Source organism: Ptiloglossa arizonensis, chromosome 8 (genome assembly GCF_051014685.1).
Source record: "Ptiloglossa arizonensis isolate GNS036 chromosome 8, iyPtiAriz1_principal, whole genome shotgun sequence".
Classification (NCBI taxonomy): domain Eukaryota; kingdom Metazoa; phylum Arthropoda; class Insecta; order Hymenoptera; family Colletidae; genus Ptiloglossa; species Ptiloglossa arizonensis.
In genome coordinates, this window is record NC_135055.1 from 21,566,628 (window position 1) to 21,584,523 (window position 17,896).

At 50.4% G+C, this 17,896-nt stretch overlaps 1 protein-coding gene across 8 annotated transcripts in view; it reads right to left on the reverse strand.

Annotated features, from left to right (window-relative positions):
• LOC143150504 (protein turtle) overlaps positions 1–16,314 on the reverse strand; it is a 115,219-nt gene extending 98,905 nt beyond the window's left edge. For 5 of the 8 annotated variants that reach the window (XM_076318830.1, XM_076318827.1, XM_076318826.1 and 2 more), the window contains exon 1: positions 14,459–15,734. The gene's annotated coding sequence lies outside the window, so the exon portion shown is untranslated. The other 3 variants (XM_076318828.1, XM_076318829.1, XM_076318825.1) reach the window with 2 other exon arrangements.
• Between the last annotated feature and the right edge of the window lie 1,582 nt (positions 16,315–17,896).

A 17,896-nucleotide genomic window follows, 5' to 3' on the forward strand; every position in this document is an offset into this window, starting at 1 on the left:
ATCGCACGAAGACGATCCACGGAAACTTTAAACGAGGCTTGTCCCGGTAAAAAGTCCGATGGAGCACCGGGTAGACACGCGTTAAGGTTTGCCTTGTATAATAAAAAGGGGAACTCTCGTATTTACGTTCGGTTCCCGGTAACTGTTGCGACCGAGAGTTCGCCCGAGAGTTCTGTGTACTTCTTCTCGAGAACGAGTTGCCCTCCGCGGTTAATTTAATATGCTAAAAGAGAGTTTACCGTGTCGATTGTCCACGGTATGGGTAAATTCAGAACGCGTACAAAATACGGTGAGCTGATTTACGAAAGAGTTCGATCGTCGGTCGAGTTCGAGTTCTCTGTAAATTCTATTATTCGTTACGAGCTTTCTATCGTTCGCTGTGAGTTCTATACGAGCTCTACCGTTCTTTGCGAATCCTCCATAAGTACCTACGAGTTCTACCCAAGTTCCATCCTTCGAGTTCCATACGACTTCTATTATTCGCTCTAAATTCTGTATAAATTCTACTATTCGCTATAAGCTTCCCACGAGTTCCACTACTCGCTGTGAGTTCCACGCGAGTTCTATCCTTCGATGTAAATCCTCCACGACTTCCACTGTCCGCTATAAATTCTGTACAAACTCTACAATCCGCTGTAAGCTTCCTACGAGTTTAACCGTTCGCTATGAGTTCTATACGAGTTCCATCGTTCTCTCTCGGTAGTAATTTTTTTCAGGAGAGAAAGCGTTAGCAACTTTCGCTTCCAGACACTAGCTATCGTTTCACGGATCCGGGCTGCCGACAATTACGACCCTTGGTTGCGATACACTTGGTTGTATACCCGTGCACGAAGCCCGAGTTTCGTTGCCTCCGAGACCGTAAAACCAGCCGCGAGCGGTCCGCGATATAAACAACGAACACCGTAGGATCTACCAAGGAGATTCTTATTTCGCTCGATGAAAATCTCGTACATCGATACAGTTGCGGCAACGTGTACGTATACATCGCGTTATAAAGTTACCGGGACTTGTCTATTTTATTTCCATTCCCGTCGTAGCGGCAGCCGGTGTTAACCAGCCATCGGTTCGTCCACAAACTTCAACGATAAAAGTCCCCGGGGGTCGTAACACCCGGATTTACGAACCGGCCCGATAATGGACCACGCAACGATGGTTCGCGCGGGGTGCGGAGAATCGCGCGCACGGGTATTTATTAAAATAATCGGGGCGTCGGGTAGCGACGCGATCCAAAGAGTTAATTATCCGGCGCTATTGACGCCTGGCAACAATGCGCTTAAATTGCAGGCGCAAATAAAGTGCCGCGCGCACAGCCCTCGTAATTTCGCGCTTAATTAACGCTCCTCTCCGGCACGTATCTCCTTCAGCCGACCTCCTTCCTGTCGATCCATCTTCACGGAGGCGCTTCGCGAACACCTCCTCGACTGGGGGGCACTCTTGCCTCCGCGAATCGAGTGTTTCGAGGTTAACGCGGAAACGGGAACGCGTTAAGGGGTTACGTCGCCTTCCGGCGTCGAACGATCGATCGCGATCGATACTCATTTTTCTTTTTTTTTTCTTACCCCGAGCTTTTCACGCGCGCCTCGAGTTTCCACGATTCTCGAGATACGAGTCGATTTTTGAACATCGACCGAGTCAGAGAGATACAAAAAGCTGATCTTTTATCGGGCATAGGGAACACCTGTCTCTCTGTTCGTCGTGTCTGTCTCTCTGTGTTGTCTGAGAGCGGACAAGAACAGAAAAAGAACGAGCGAGGTTGGAGTGCAACTTCTCTCTTCGAAGATCTCGGTTTTCCAGAGGCAAAAGTTAGGGAGAGTGTATCTTAACAAACGTTACGCATTGTAACTGGGTAAACGTAACTGCGTAGGTGCAACTGTTGGTCGATAGGATACATTTTCCTTTCGAAACTCGCCACGAACATTCACAGACTGTTCAATCGTTGTACTTTATTTAATTTCGATTCCAAGCTTGCTGTAGATTTTCTACGTAATCGCCGACCACTCTGTTACACGGTTGACCAGATACGAGGAAAACAATCTGCGAAACAGGGGGTAGCGAGTGCTGTTTACAGTCACGTGATCGCTAACCACGAAGAGTTTACCGTACCGCTACCAAAGGTTACTCGACCCTCGTAACAACGACGAAATTACCCTTGGAAGCTGGTTCTAACAAAACTCGATACACGAGTACTCCTGCTTGGACGAAATTCGGGATAAATGACGCTATGTGAACCGAATGCTCCCGACTGGACCGTTGTCGCGAAGAACAATCGATTATTCGGAAGAGAAACGGGAGAACCCGAAAGTTGTTCGTTGTTCTTATCGTTCACGATGATGTATAACGAGATTTCTCGTCGGCGTTCGCCTGTCGTTCGGTGTCTAAATTAAAAAGAAATTCGCAAAGATAGCCGCGTGTTTTATCGGTGCTCGAGATGGCGGGCTTAAACGAGAGGCATCGGTACCGAGGGATGCGTGGAAAGCGGAAAAGCCGCGAACCCGGGGGGACGAAGAGACTTTCAGCCGCAGTCTCGAGTCGGGCAGGGCTTTTCTTTTCGGTTCGCGAGCCCCGCAAAGGAGGGCAAGAGGACGACGAAAAAGAAACGAGGCATCGGCCCCGTTCCGATGGACGAAAGAAAAGGAACGGAGAGAGAGGGAGGAGAGGGAAGGAGGAGAGAGAGGAACGGGAGGAGCGACAACGAAAGAAGACGGGGCGAACGTGGCCGCGGGGGGTGGGTTTTCTATTGAGTCGGTCAGCAGCCCGCAGCTGCAATTGAATCGAACGTGCCGTAGGGAAGTGCACTTAGCCGTCTCGCTTTCGTCCCGTGCCACCGACAGCCCCCCACGAACCCCATCCTCCTCCCCCTCCACGACGGAACGACTTCTCGGGGCCGGTGAGCAATAATCGTTGCCGAACCGACCAGCGCCAAAAGGGAAATTCCCACCAGAAGAATTTACTCCTGTGTTTCTTCGCGAAGAGAAACCAATAATGGAGGGGGAACTTCCACTGGGTCAGGGGATCGGTCGGGCCCGGCCCGTTCGCGAATCAAACGAGTTGCCCCCACTTCTCTCGGGTGAGCGCCGAATGTTTTGGCCGCTCGGAACTTTCGGAGGAGAATTTCACCGTAATGCTTGCAGCAGGGTTCGTTGACCTCAAAGGAGACTGAAATTATATATTCGAAGAAGATCGAAAGGGCACAGGGTGGTTAGTTTTAGTTTTAAAGAAATGGAGGCTGCACGTTTTGTAAGGGGAGAAGAATGAAAGGTATTATTATTCCTATCTCTGTTGTATATTATTTGTATTACTGTATTTGGGTAGCGGCTATTTTTGTATTTGTGACAAAAGTTTCGTCCCGCTGATGTACAATATAAATATTCGAGGGTGTCTTTGGAAGATTTCCCCCGTGTGAAGAAACGGAGCAGGTTTTAGCGTAGAAAAGTCTTCTCTAGTTGGAAGGGTTACTTTTACTATCTACCCTTAAACAGTTGCCCGCGAGTAGAACGATCCACTGACGCCACGGTACATATCTCTCCCTTGCAATTACTCTTCGATAATATAAGTCTATCGAATTTCTTTCGAGTTCCAAATAAAACAGTCGAAACGACAAAACGGAATACTTTCTTCGTTCAGCCTGCACGTGCAAGTAAATCTTCGTCGCAATGATTAGCCGGTGGGTAAATCGAGCTCGTAAATATTGTCTAATAAGCAACACGGGGTTGAAGTTTCGCCGTGGCGACGAGCGAACACGTTTCTTCCGCAGCCAGTGTTCCCCGTCCGTCGCGGAAACAATGTAAGCGCGACGCGGAAATCTCGACGCGGCCCTCGCCCTCGTTTCCTGGCGGGCGGCGTGAATTATTGCCCGGCTTCAACGGTACACGGATTATCAAGTAGAAAAGTTCTCGCGAACGTCGTAAATTCCGTGCTCGCCGTCGCGGAACATATTTTACGCGGGCTTCGGACGCGCGCGGGTCGAATCCGATTTTCCTAACCGGGTTTCAGCTTCGGATCGCGCGGCGGGAACGACCGTGTCGCTTCGCTATCTCTCTCTCTCTCTCTACGAGGAGAACGAAACACAGAGAGGAACTGTTTCCGTTTCGTTCGTACGGACGTTCGAAGACGTCGTTCGCGATTCTTGCTTCATGGTTCGAGGAAACGCTGACGCGTGCGAGGCTCGCGATAACTCGCAACCACTCGCGAGGGCACACGTGTACGTTGACGAGCATCGCGAACCACCGAAACGACCACGGTCGTGCTCGAGCGGCCGCTGGAGCCGGTTACGAAGCACGTGGCGCAAACTTAACACCAGCGCACGAAGTTTCGAACGAGTACGCTTGCATAATACGTCCGTGCGCGCCAGAGAGAGAGAGAGAGAGAGAGAGGAAGGAACAGGAGGGCGAGGAGTGGTCTCGAGAAAATCTGTTCGTCCCTTATCGGAGCGGAGAGACGCGATACCAACGGTAGGGGGCAACGAGGACCAGGGAGGTCGTCGAGTGGAGAGTCGACGATAGGGGTGTGTCTAAGTTACGTCGGGTACGCGGACGCGTTTAAATTCCGCTTAAAGAGTCGTTACGAGCGAATTAGGCGAGCTCTCTCCTACCAGTGTCCCCCCTCGACACCAGGGGAGGATCACTCGGGAAAATCCCGCTCCGACGCGAAATGCGCGCCCGTAACTTTTGAATAATACTCCGAGCGGAATCCCTCGCAGTCTCGAGAGTGCTCTCGACTAGTCTCCGTCCCCACCCCCGTCCACCTTCCGAGCAGCCACTCGGACCACCGAAACGGTCGGATATATCGGGCGCGTAATAAGTGTCTAAAACGTTGGCCGCAGCCACTCGGACGATCGTCCACTTCCGATCGGTGATGCGCGTTGCTCGGAAACCGAGACCCTCCAATTTCCGCCGGCCTTTCTCGAACAACCGGTTTTAACTCCGGGAGTGTCGCGAGCGGATATACCCGCTACGGGTAAGTGGGATGTTTCCTCGGTGATTGTTCCAGGAGGATGTTCGATACTCGATTTCGCCCTTTGAGCGCTGAATACTTCCGGTAGAAACGATCCGTATGGACGGTAGACGTTCAGAGGTTGGAACCGTTGGAGACGAATGTTTCCCAATGATGAATTTACACGAGAGAACGTACAAGCTGTGACCAAGTTGCGATTCTTTCAACTCGGATTAAATAATACGAAAGTTACTTTGTATAGTCATAGTCTACACCGATGGATTTTTTTAGATGTTAGAAAAGTCGTACCGTGGCGCTTGAATCGATAAAACCAGAATTTTCGGGTCTGCGTCGATGTGTACTTAAATCGTTGCAAATAAGAAATGAATAATGCATCGAGGGGGAGAAGTAGAGCTCTTGGAAGTAGTCGCGGCCCGTCCCGGGCCAGACACTTTTGGCCGGAATCGCGAGCCTCGTGACTCGGGAAAAATTACTGTCGCGATAAGAGAATTATTCGTGCTTCGAGAACAATTTCTGCAGCGTGGCGAAACACGGACGTGGGTGTTCGCGATGTTTCGAAACGACCAAATGGATAGTTTCCGTGAGGTAAAGTAGACGGATGATTTTAGGTGTGCACGGTAGGAAAGGGTTGGAAGTTTACTCGAGACATCGAATGTATTTACGTTTACGTCGGAATTAAAATTGGAACGAAATACTAATTATACATCGTAGGGGAAAGAAAGACCGCTCCTCGAAGGAGTCTCGTGCCGTACTGGGTCAGACCATGGCTGATGAGGCTTCCGTAGGTCTCGATTAGAAAAGAATTCTGAATGAAAAAATTCCTGCACCTTGACAAAACACGACTAAATATACGTACGTCGTTTGAAGTCGATACGTTCGGTAAATTCTTAGAAATAAAATCTCGAAGAATTCACTCGATTCTTCGAGCACCGAAGCAGGCAAGAGTTGCAAGTTCTCGGGGTCGGACCGTGCGAATCGATTTCAAATATCACGATGTATTAATTCGTGGAGTACTCGGAGGAAGATGGCGCAGTCTCGTCGATTTATTGAAATAATTCGCGACGTCACATACCAGGGGAACTTTCCTTTTCCTGAGGAAGCCACGAGACGGTTTTCCAACGTTGCATTCGACCTTAAAGTCGAATCGTCGCCCTTCTCTCCTCTCCTCGCCCTCGAAAGCGATCTGTCGCGTGCACGAACCAAGAAACGCGACGACGTCCGTGAAACTTTCCGCCGTTGGATGGCTCCGCTTCGAGCGGCGCTAGAGGATCGTGCACGAAGAGCGATCGCGTCGTTAGCCGTGACAAAATAAAATTCAACGCAGACGACAGGAAAATATACCGGGGCCACGGGAAAAATCAGCGCGGGCTATCCGTCAGGGTATTAAAAGGTTCGCGAAAGCGGACAAAAGAAAAATTGGCTGGCGCGAACGGTGATGTACAACCGGTGTCGACATTCGGATGCTCGCGATGCACTAGTGCATTCCACTGTCACCGGCTACACCGACTGCGTCGAAGAGCACGCGGAGGAGTATACACGGTTCGCGATGCGAAAGTTACACGATCGGCGATCATCGCTTCGATCGTCTCGTAAATATTGCGTTTCACTTACTCCTGGATTTACTTGTACCCTATAGTTTCGAAGCGAGAACAGAAATCGAGGAATTCGCTGTCTCCCGTAAACAATACTTTTCAACCCAGCCGTTAAATGCACTTGCATTCGCTTGAAGAAAGAATACTTGGAAGATCTCTCGCCCTTTGATTCTTGGATTACTTTGCACCAAGTTGTTTAGTTCGGAGGTAATAAGATCGAGTTCGAAGAGTTCACTGTCTCATGAATTCGATATTTTTCTTTAAACGAGCCACTAAATGCACTTGCATTCACTTGGAAAAAAAATTAGCTAATATTCTGTCACTCTTCGATCACTTTATCGACTATTTCTATTGTGTCCAATTTTGAAGTCAGGGAAAATAAATTTCATGGAATGCAAGTGCAACGAATGCACTTGCATCCACTTAGAAAAAAATTAGACAAACTTCTGTCACTCTTCGATCCCTGTATCGACTATTTCTATTGCGTCCAATTTCGAAGTCAGGGAAAATAAATTTCATGGAATGCAAGTGCAACGAATGCACTTGCATCCACTTGGAAAAAAAATTAGACAAACTTCTGTCACTCTTCGATCCCTGTATCGACTATTTCTATTGCGTCCAATTTCGAAGTCAGGGAAAATAAATTTCATGGAATGCAAGTGCAACGAATGCACTTGCATCCACTTGGAAAAAAAATTAGACAAACTTCTGTCACTCTTCGATCCCTGTATCGACTCTTTCTATTGTGTCTAATATTGAAGTCAAGGAAAAATTTTGTGGAATGCAAGTGCAACGAATGCACTTGCACCTAAAAGTGCATCGAGCCTGTAAGTCTGTCGATCGATCGAGAAATTCGATTCGAAGTTTTCGCGGAAAATATTAAAATCCTTGGACCGATCTATCGTCCCGTGGAGCGTGTTGCTCGCGACTTTGCTCGCGCTCGTTAGCGCTCGCAGCGCGCGCGAGCGTGGAAAACACGAGCACGCCTTCAATTTCCTCGCGTCCGATTCGTAATTACCACCGGTGCCCCTTTAATTGAGACCCAATAGCGTAAATTAAAATATTGCTCGACGCGAGCGCGGCGTCATTACCACTCGTGTGCGTCTCCCTTTCTCCTGTAATTAAAACGGTAAATTAACGAATGACCCGTGCGTCGTTCGCGGGAAAAGAGGATACGTAACGTCGTTAGCGTGCACGCGAGCGTTGTTTGGTTGCGCTCGTTTTCATCGACCTCGCCTCGGTTTCGTCTCGGTCTTTCGACGAACCGGGACTTTTCGGCCGCGAAGACAACTTTTCGTATCGAGATCGCTCGTTGCTCAATCCCTTTGATCAAAGGGATCCCGAGAAATTGTTAAAAACGAGTGACCAAAGTACGAATCGCGTATTCAAAAAGTTAAGATATTAGAAAATCGTTACGTACACGCTCGAATTAATTTCAATGTAATTTTATTCGTATTCGCTGATCTTTTATTTATTTATCCACTTCGAATAAAATACGAGAGGGGGAAACTACGCTTTGAAATTATAATTCGTTTAGACGTTACGTAAAGTACACGCTTGAACTAATTTCAAAGTGAGTTATTATTTTATATTTACTATTCGTTTATTTATTTTGTTTCTCGATACCGAATACGATGGTTAAATTAATTTCAAAGCGAGTTATTTATTTTATATTTACTATTCATTTATTTGTTTTTTTTCCCTCCGTATCGAATACGACGCTTGAACCAATTTCAAAGCGAGTTATTCGTTTTGTGTTTATCATTCATTTACTTATTTCCTCGATGGTAAATACGAGAGTGAAAAATATATATTTTCAAATTAATACCAGTTCGAAAGTTACCTACGATTCGTTGGGCGCGTTTGAAACCTCGAAGATCGCGTCCCGACCGAAGGATTCTTCCGTGCTCGTCGAAACGCGATGCAGATCGATCGATCGAAACGGTATCCGAGGAATCGTCATCGTTTGACAGCAGTCGAGTTCCACGGTTGAAATTAATTTATCGCGGTGCATCTGGCGCTATTTAGGCCTCGCATGTCGCCCCGAGGGCCGAAGAAAGACCTTCAACTTTCGACCTACGAAACTGGCAAGGAAAGGCATCGCGTGTTCGTGGAATCAGCACGATCTCGCGGGCAGAATTTCGATCGCTTCGTCCAGCGTCGGCACTCGAAGGACAGATGTTGTCTCGAGCCCGTGGCAGGGTTCCGGATTGGCTCGAAAAAATCGCGGCCCGTTGAATAAATTAATCGTTACGCGACGAGGCCGCTCGCGAGGATCGCGTTTAACATTTAACCCTCCACGGACGCGCTGCAATTTGGCACCTTGCTCGGGTATTTTAGGACTCGAGCGTTCCTCGAGTCGATCCAAGGGCTGCGAGAAACGTTTCGAACGTTACGGAACTCCCTCGAGGTTCTCGGAACCGAACGTTCTCTGTTTTCACATTTTTCGTACGGGAGAAATTCGATAGGAAAACGTCGACCGTACCTCGAATCGCGTACGAACGCGTGAAAAGTCTCGTCGAGGTTTCACGAGCTCGACTTTAACGATGTTTCGCATCTTGAAATTTGTTTTTCGTGCTCTCGGAGAAATTTCGTAAGAAAGAATCGAGCGTTCCTCGCGTCGGTGCAACGTGCACGAATTTATCAAAATTAGCTCTGCGTTTCGAAGTGTTCTTTTTTTTTCTTCGTTATCTTCTCTTCCCGGAGGAATTCGATAATAAAAGATCGACCGTTTCTTCAAAGGAGTCTCGCGGGCCCCTCCCGGAAGACACGGTTAACGAACGTAAATTTCGATTCCGCTCGACGCGGAGCAGATCGTTTCCCCTCCCTTCCTGACAGGAGAAAAAGGAAATTGAACGTCTCGACGACGCCCCCGCCGTTCTCGGCGCGCAACGCGAACGGATTAATATAGGAACTGTTCGGAGTCTCGTTAACCATCGAACGAGCGTATCTGTCAAAACACGAAAGGGCCAATATTCGCGCACTTGGATGATTTATCGATCAATTTCCTCTTCCAGTCGATAGCCGTGTTCCGCTCCATAAAAACCGGCCGATAAAAGTGACGGTGCAACTGTGCCGGGGGCGCGCAACGATTAAATTTCATTCTCGCCCCGTGATCGTCATTAATGGGCCGACGTGTCGCGGCGGGGGGTCTTCGAGCTTCGCTTGTCGATACAGAGGTATTAACTTTCGAAAAACTCGATGAAAGGGAGACCACTCCGATCGAAAAATTCATCGAGTGCAAATCGATACGCTGTTACGGTCGTACCGTTCGTCGCGCGCTCGATTTGCAAATATTCGCGCGGGGGGCGAGTCTCGATCGACGAAGACGCGAAATCATCGCGAGATCGCGAACAACGGACACCGCTACGAACGAAAACCGTGCCACTCGGTTTCTCACCGATTCGTGGCAGCTTCGACGACCGTATCGGGTCAAGAGAGATTAAACGAGAATTTTCGGTCGGCAGAAACGCGAGCGGAATGGCCTTTTGTAAGCGCCACACCGCGAGCAACAATGCATTTTTCGGTTCTACGCCCACCGGCCCTACGAATCCTCGATAAAAAGTCCTCCCCCTGACCCTATTCGTCGTTTTTCACTCTACGAATGAAAATCGTTGCGCAAAGGAATCTTTTTCGGGGTCGTCGTATCGATTTTCCGGGAAGAATTTCGATCGGGGAGAATCGACTCTTTTGAACAGAGGAGGGGATTATTAAAGATTGATATTTCCAAGTTACGAAAATTGCGGAGGAAATATCGTGGAAAACCAGACAGCTTCTATCGATAATAAATCATTTTAAAACGACGAGGTACGTTACTATATAATCTTTCTAAAGAAAGATTAAGAGAAGAATTCTTTGAAGAATTCTTACGATTGTGAATAACTACAGTTATAATCTTGATAATATTAAAAAGTGAAATTTCTCCACTCACTACTGCATTCTTGTCTTTCGACTCAGTATCGTTGTAATTTCATTGCGCAGTCTAATCGAGAAAACAGGGCATAGGGTACGCCAAGTACCCTAAAGACTCAAAGGTGTCCTCATTCTCGGGGTAAATCGTGTCCCTTTCGAAACCTCGATCGCGCTCGCGCGTGTAGGGTGAAACTCGCGAGGAAATCGTCTCGTTCCTTGATAACTCGCTCGCGTTTTATACTCTCCTCATTCCCGTTTTTCTCCAGGACGTCCCCTCGCGATTTCGTCGATCGTGGAACAACGCGAGCGACGAGTTACACGTTCGATTAACCACGATCGAGCCCGCGAATTTCTGCAAAAGTCTGCCGCGAAACGATCGAGACCTTTCTCGACTCGTAGAATCGAAACGTCATCGTGCTGAATCGTTACTTCGCAATTTCATCCGCCGCGAAACGCGATCTAATTCCACGATTCAATCGCTGCCCTCTTCGTCTACGGCCGAATCGAACGAGAAGTCCGAATCGCGCGAATTAAAATCCTCCGATCCGAATCAATTCCTTTTGTGTCGCGCGATTTCGGAGCATTTTTCGAATCACACGCACGCACGTAGAAGAGAGTTTTCCGGGACGTCTAGCTTCGTACGAAGGTAAGAATTCGCAGAGAACGAAACCTCATGGTGTTCTATAGGGTCTCTGGGTACCTTCTGCGAAGGTAATCGTGTACGAAACGAAAGCTCGGTGTAACTCGTAATGAGACGTTTGTAAGAACTTGTTTCGTTGTCTTTGGGTGCTCAGTCAATCGAGTAAAATATTTTCTAATTGTCCAGAGACACTTTGCGACACGATCGATGGTAAATTACGATTAATTGCCCAACGAGATGAATCTACCGGTAGGAGTTATATTCGTCGCGGTATGTAGCGATGTCAGAATGTGATTTGTTCGACACCAAGGAATCTTCTTCAAGAAGGTTCTAACTGGCAATGACTTATGTAAAAAAATATTGGGTGTGGTCGAGGTACAGGATATCTCGAAATTGTACGAATTGTCAGTCGTGGAAGAAATGGACGGAAAGGGGAGAAGATAGTCGATGAAAAGGAGGATTTACGATCGGTTGGGTCCTTCGAGCTGGCGTGTGAATCGATCGCTTTTAAGCGTTACCGAACGTGCGTCCATTTCTCTTCCAAAAATTAAAAAGTTCCATCCGTACCGCGCGTAAAGTGAATGTTGTTGGATCGAGACCGAAGAGATTTTTCTTCCCGTAAAAATGATGGCGTCGTCGAACGAAAAATAATTAACGAGGTAGCGTTCAATTGGTGGACTGTAGACTTTCGACCCTTTGCTCCGCACCCCCTCCGAAACGTCTCGCTAACCTAATTCCAGGGGCTTAGCGTTCAGCGAAGACCAACGTCCAAGCTGCGCCGCCAACCGGTCCTTTCCGTGCCGCGCTATCCGACTTCCGGTTGGATCAGCCGGTGGAGAACTTTGACCGTGCTTCACGGATCGGCTTACACTCGTACAGCCAAAAATAACTCGCGTGGAATCCGCCCCGTGGACCACCGGCCAACGATTAGAAAACTGGAGCAAGAGTTCAGTCTAAATTTGTGGGGTGTAAATCGGTCCAGAGGCCTTGAGAATTATTCAGGCTCGATCGCGCAAATCCCGAATTGGCGCAGATTTTCCAAGCTTTTACTGGACGATTAAAGGTCCCTCGGGTTGTCACCGAGATATACACGCCATCGATAATCCAATATTTTACTTTCAATGTACCGATACGTAACACGGAGCTAGTCGAAGGAGAAACGAACAAATTTCGTACGTCTGTCCCTTAGGTTGTCACAACTCCTTGTAATACATCATTCGGGTTATCATCAAGTTCTCCACGCTACTGATAACTAACGTCTACCTTTTGTTATCGATTCGCGCAAAGTGAAGCTACGAAGAAGCGATCAAATTCGATACACCTGTCTCTCGAATTGTCGCAACTCCATATGATACGGTATTCAGGTGATGATCGAGTCGTCAGCTTCGTTTCTAACTAAAATCTCGCTCTTACTCTCGAGCTACGGAAAATCAAACTACGAAGAAGCGATGAAATTTTATACACCTCCCTCTCGCGTTGTCGCAGCTCGCTGCGGTAGAGTATCGGAGAGCTCTTAACGTGGGCGCGGCTTCACGCGGTGCACTCGCGATGGAACCGAGAAAAACCGAACGAACCGCGGTCGCGGCGGAGCGTTTCAGAGTCAGGTGCATAATCAGCGGCGATGTTAAGCCGTGACGTCACGCGGTTAGGTTCGGTAGTGACCGACGAAGCGCCGCGGGTCGCGCGCGTAACGGGCTCGTAAATAACTCGCGGTGGGAAAAAGCGCGCATAAATTATTGCAAATTGATACTTGTCGAGATTGCACATTATATTCCCGAGCCCCGGTGAGAGCGGAGCGCCATTGGACGCAGCCAACGAACCGTGAACCTGCCCTTCGTGCGTTTCCTACTCGGATACATCAAAGGAGCAACGAAATCGAGCCTGCGGCGCGCAGTGCGAGAACGATCGATTTCTGACACGATCGATCGCTCGTTTCGTATTTTCGCGATTCGACGATCAATAACGACGAAAGATTCTTCTTATTTTTATTTTTTTTTTTTACACGAACAATCGTACCGTTTGGAGCGTAATCGTGCCGTTTCGAGAGACTAGAATGTAGAAAGAATCGACGGTGTACGGAGAGGCGAACCTCGGTTCGCGAATAATTTAGCCGCACCGGTGTTTAAAAATGTAAACACAGTTAGGGAACTATGCCGACGATGTCACCTAGGTTGTCGGCCCGTTTGGTTCGTTATGGTATTCGGTTTTACGGAAGTTTAGTCGTCATTTACTCCGTCGACAAGTTTCGGTAAAACGGCCAAGATCTACGACCGTTTGCTGCTCCGAGGCTGAGTACGCGCAATGACCCGCAACGACGTAACCGAGAAATTAATACTAGTTTCAGGGGTGAAGATTTTTAACCAGCTCTCCAGGGGAACCGTACTCCGCGAGGTTCTGCATTCCGAGGAAGTTGTTTCGCGATAGTTGTTGCGCGAGGCATTACCGGAAGTCGATTGATTTTTAACTCGTTCTCGAGAATCTTCCGCTCGTGAGAACCTTTCGTTCATCGAGACGACTGAACTATCGAAATCGTGGCACGAGACACTCCGTCGAAATGCAGTTCGGTCGCTCCGAAATCGCAAGAGAACGTAGCGAATTTTCCAGATTCAGACGCGGCAAAGGGTCGAACTGCAGATGCAATTGCAGATGCACACTTTGATACGATTTCCAGCGGAGCAAGTGCATAGCAATATGTGGTGTGCACGCATGGATAGAAAAACGGAATTCCACGGTTTCTCCTACGTTTCTTAAATCAGTGTTTCTCAACTCCATCGACTCCATGCTTTATATTATATTTCAAGAATCTCTTTGTATTTACCGTAATTTAAAAAAAAAGAAACTCTTCCCTTAACCTTGACCCCGTAGAATTATTTCTCTCGCGATGAACGTTCGCACACGAGAGCGTGCTACGATAAATTCTCGCTTAAAAACGACCGCGATTCGCAACGATCTCGTTAACTCGAGAGCGGTAGATGCGAAGAGGTTAGGAAAGGACGATCGTCCTCGATCGATCCTCGCGATCCACGAGAGCGAGTTTCGCGCTGCCCTTAACCCGCCCTCCCCTCTGCAGGTCGAGGTAACCTAACCTACGCGACGTTGCAACTTGCATCCAGCATGGAACGAGGCCATGTGCGCTATTAGATCCACCGCGACGAACGAGAGAGAGGGTTGACGGCACAGGGTGGATCAGGGCGGGGATGACGACGCGGAGATACACGGGGTGCGAAAGAAACAAGGTCGATCCCCAAAGTGGGACCGACCCTCTATCGAACTTGTCCCGTATTCCTCGTCTTGGGGGAAAAAGAAAAAAAAAAATTTTTCCAAGATGGTTAATAGTCGAAGTTGGAACGTCGCAGCTTACCAGGGGCCGGGTGAATCCTGAGTTCCTTCTCCGGTCCGGGGTGTGGTTCCTTCGCGTACGGGCGGGGCCAGGATCACCCCACGGGATTAAGGACTTTGGACTTGGCTGGATTCGGGAGGAAGCTCTCGGTGTGCGGACGACTCCGTACGCGTCTCCGAGTTCCACGTATATACACGGTGTATCTCGCGCCTCTGTGCGCGCCCGCGCGCGCGTGTGTGTGCACGTACGTACGCGCGTGTGTTCAAGTTGCGCGCGCGTGTCCGTAAGCCGTTGTTCCTAGGCGCGAGCCCGTAGACGAAGGTTAGCAGCCCGTGTGTGCGTCTCTGTCTGTGTACACGCGTGTACGTGTGTCCGTGACAAAGGGCGCGAGAGGGACGAAGACGAAGCGAAGGACGTGCAGGTTGCCGAGGTGTGGGTGTACACGCGGACACGCGCGTCTCTCCGCGATCCGTCCTCCGGCGTTGCGCGTCCCTGGATCGCGCACGTGTAGCCCCGACACGCGTACGTGTATACGTGTAAACGAATTTTCGCGTTGGGCGTGCGCGAGCGAGCGCGCGCGCCTTCGTGCGAGTAGGTCGGCGGGTCGAGCGGTGTTTTGGAGGTCAGGGAGCAGAGACGGGGTATATACTCCTGGACGAAACGGAACAGGGCGAGGGGGATCGGCCTGAACGAGACGCTGCCTTCGCTAGGACATTGTTACTCCTGGTAGCTCGTCGTCGTTGAGAGACCCGGCAGCTGCCAGCTCGATCCACCCGCGGGTGGCAGCCACCACCGCCTACGGGCGACGAACTCGCGACCAACTCGCGACGACGAAACAACGCGGAGAACACCCTCGTCGAAACGATTCTTCTTCGCGTCGATCACGACGACGATGATGACGACGACGATGACGATGGTGTTGTTGGTGGTGGTTGGGGGGCCTCACTGGCCACGCGGGCCCCTCTTTTACTCGCGTTCGGTTCCCCGGTGGTCCGTTTCCTCAGTCACGTGACGCATCGCGCCGCGACATCGTGCGCGCTAACCACCACCCCCGACGAAACCGGAACGATTCGCGTCACGATTTCGCGTGCACCATCGATTTCACCTCGCGGTCCACGAATATTTCTCTCTCGCCTACGAGGATCCTCTCGTCTACCCCGCGACGCTTCTCACCGCCCGACACGGGGGTCGCGTAGCTCGAGCGGGCGAATTTCGACGCGTAGCGACCGTTCTCTCTCTCCCTCTCTCTCTCTCTCTCTCTCTCTCTCTCTCTCTCTTACTCTCTCACTCGCTCTCTCTCTCTCGCTCTCTCTCACCCTCTTGGTTCGCGAGATGCCGGGCTCGCCCGTCGCGGGATTCCCGCGATCGCTCTCGACCTTCGGTTCCCGTCCTCGAGGTCGATACCAGGGTAGAAACCCCGTTTCTCGACAATTCGGAGGGGATGGATGCTGCTCACCGGGGAGCGAAGTCGACACTGTCGGATCTACCGCGAGTAGTCACACCGCGCACAGAACGCCTTTTCTTTTTCCTTTTCTTTTTTTCTTTTCGTCTCTTCCCTTTCTCTCTTTTCGGAGCGTTCACCGTTCTCTTCGCGCACGCAGAACACACCGAGGATCCTCCGTGAACCGCTCCTCTCGAGACAGCCGCGAAACCGCGACTGCGACTGGACGTACGAGCAACGGAATCTCAGCTCGGTTCGGGCTCGTATCGCGCTTCCACCGCGACGAACACGGTTCTTCCAGCGGATCCACGGTAGGCGAACGAGCGTTGGGAACTCGGGGGGGCGGCGGATCCCCCCCTGTAGCACTCGCGGTTACTCGCGGTAGCGAATTTCAACGTAGAAATCGCGAGCAGCGCGTTCCACACCGCGAGGGAGTAGTTGGAGGTACCGCTTGGCTGGCGGTGGTGCGCGGCGCCATGACAGTGTTGGCTCCTCCGCTATCCCCACCACCGTACCGTCCCCACTCCATCGGCGCACTCGGTGACGGGTTCCCCCACCGCGTACCACGGCTCCCCACCACGCCCCACCGTACCGGAGTTTCCACCGTTTCGTTCGCCCCGCCGTGCCTCGTCCTCCGTCCCCTCCACCCGGCCCCTGACGTCCCGCGCCGTGGCTCGCGCTGCCTCGGCCCCACCAACGCAATATTGATCGGGCGGAAGGGCGGCATCCAAGCTCGTAACGACTTCCAGAGGTGCCCTGGCCGCGTCCCTCGTGTCATCCGCCACCCTTTTTTTTTTTCCTCGTCTTCTACGCCACCACCACCACCACCGCTACCAACCGTACCCCCCTCCCTCGTCTTCTCAGCCCCTCGCCGCGAGAATTCTTTCTTCGTTTCTCTTTTTTTTTTCCTCTCTTCCAAGGCGCGCGTATACCCACCGTAAGGGATTTCTCGCGTTCGGTACCGCGAAACAGATTCTTCCCGATTTTCTTTCTTTTCTCTCTCCCTCCCCTCTCTTTCTCGACAGGGTCGAGCACGGGTCTTCTCTTCGGGCGATGAATATTTCCTTTTTCCTCGTCCTCGATTCTCTTCTCCACCGCACGTGGACGGTCGCGTGCAACCGGATCCCCCGGACGCGAAATCTTCACGGGAAGATCCAAGGGAGGGGGGTCGGTTCACCAGGTACGGGTTTGAAATCACCGGTATTGCAGTTGTTCTTCGTCGTTCTTCGTTGGACAAACGGATAACGCCGTTGTTTCGGCCACCTTCCGTTGTAATTCGATTCGATCCCTTCTGGCTGGACGGGGGTGAAAGACGAACGGTTTCCTCTATCGGTGGTGGTGTTTCGGGGTGAGGTCCGGGGCAAGGGGACGAGTCGGCGTTCGGACTCTCGCGGCGTTAAACCGACCGCGGGGAGGGATGCTGGCAAAGGAAAAGGACCGTAGAAACGGAAAGTTGTTTATCCGCGCCGCGAAGGCGCACCGTAAAAAGCCGCCCGTTACTTGACTGGAATACTTTCGTTCGTTCCGGCGACCGCAAAGGAATACCCGAACCCGCGGTCCGAGCGAAGCTCCGGGGACCAAGCGGCGTGTTAAATTTAATTAAGCACGCACAGCTTCCCGCCGCGGCGAAACCAAGGATGCCCGGGCTTAATTTATTCATTCCTCCGCGGGACGATCGCCCTTGCGCGCTTGCGGAATATCGTCCCGCGCGGCGACCGAACGAGCGTATTCCAGGCCGTACGAGTGACGTCCCGCGCGAAGAATTTATCGCCGGACGGAGTGCTCGCTCGTCCCAACACGTTACCGGAAATGGTAATCCCGCTATTTCTAATTTCGTTCCATGTGTAAAAGTTTTCTATTCAGGGTGTGAGGAGCGTGTACATTCGGAGCGTACGCGAGCAACACTTTCACAAGGTACCCCACGAGGAAAGTATCGATAGTGCGAAGAAACTTTTAGAGTACGATGACTTGGAACCTACACTATATTACTTGCTTTTACACAGGATGAAATTTTTCTC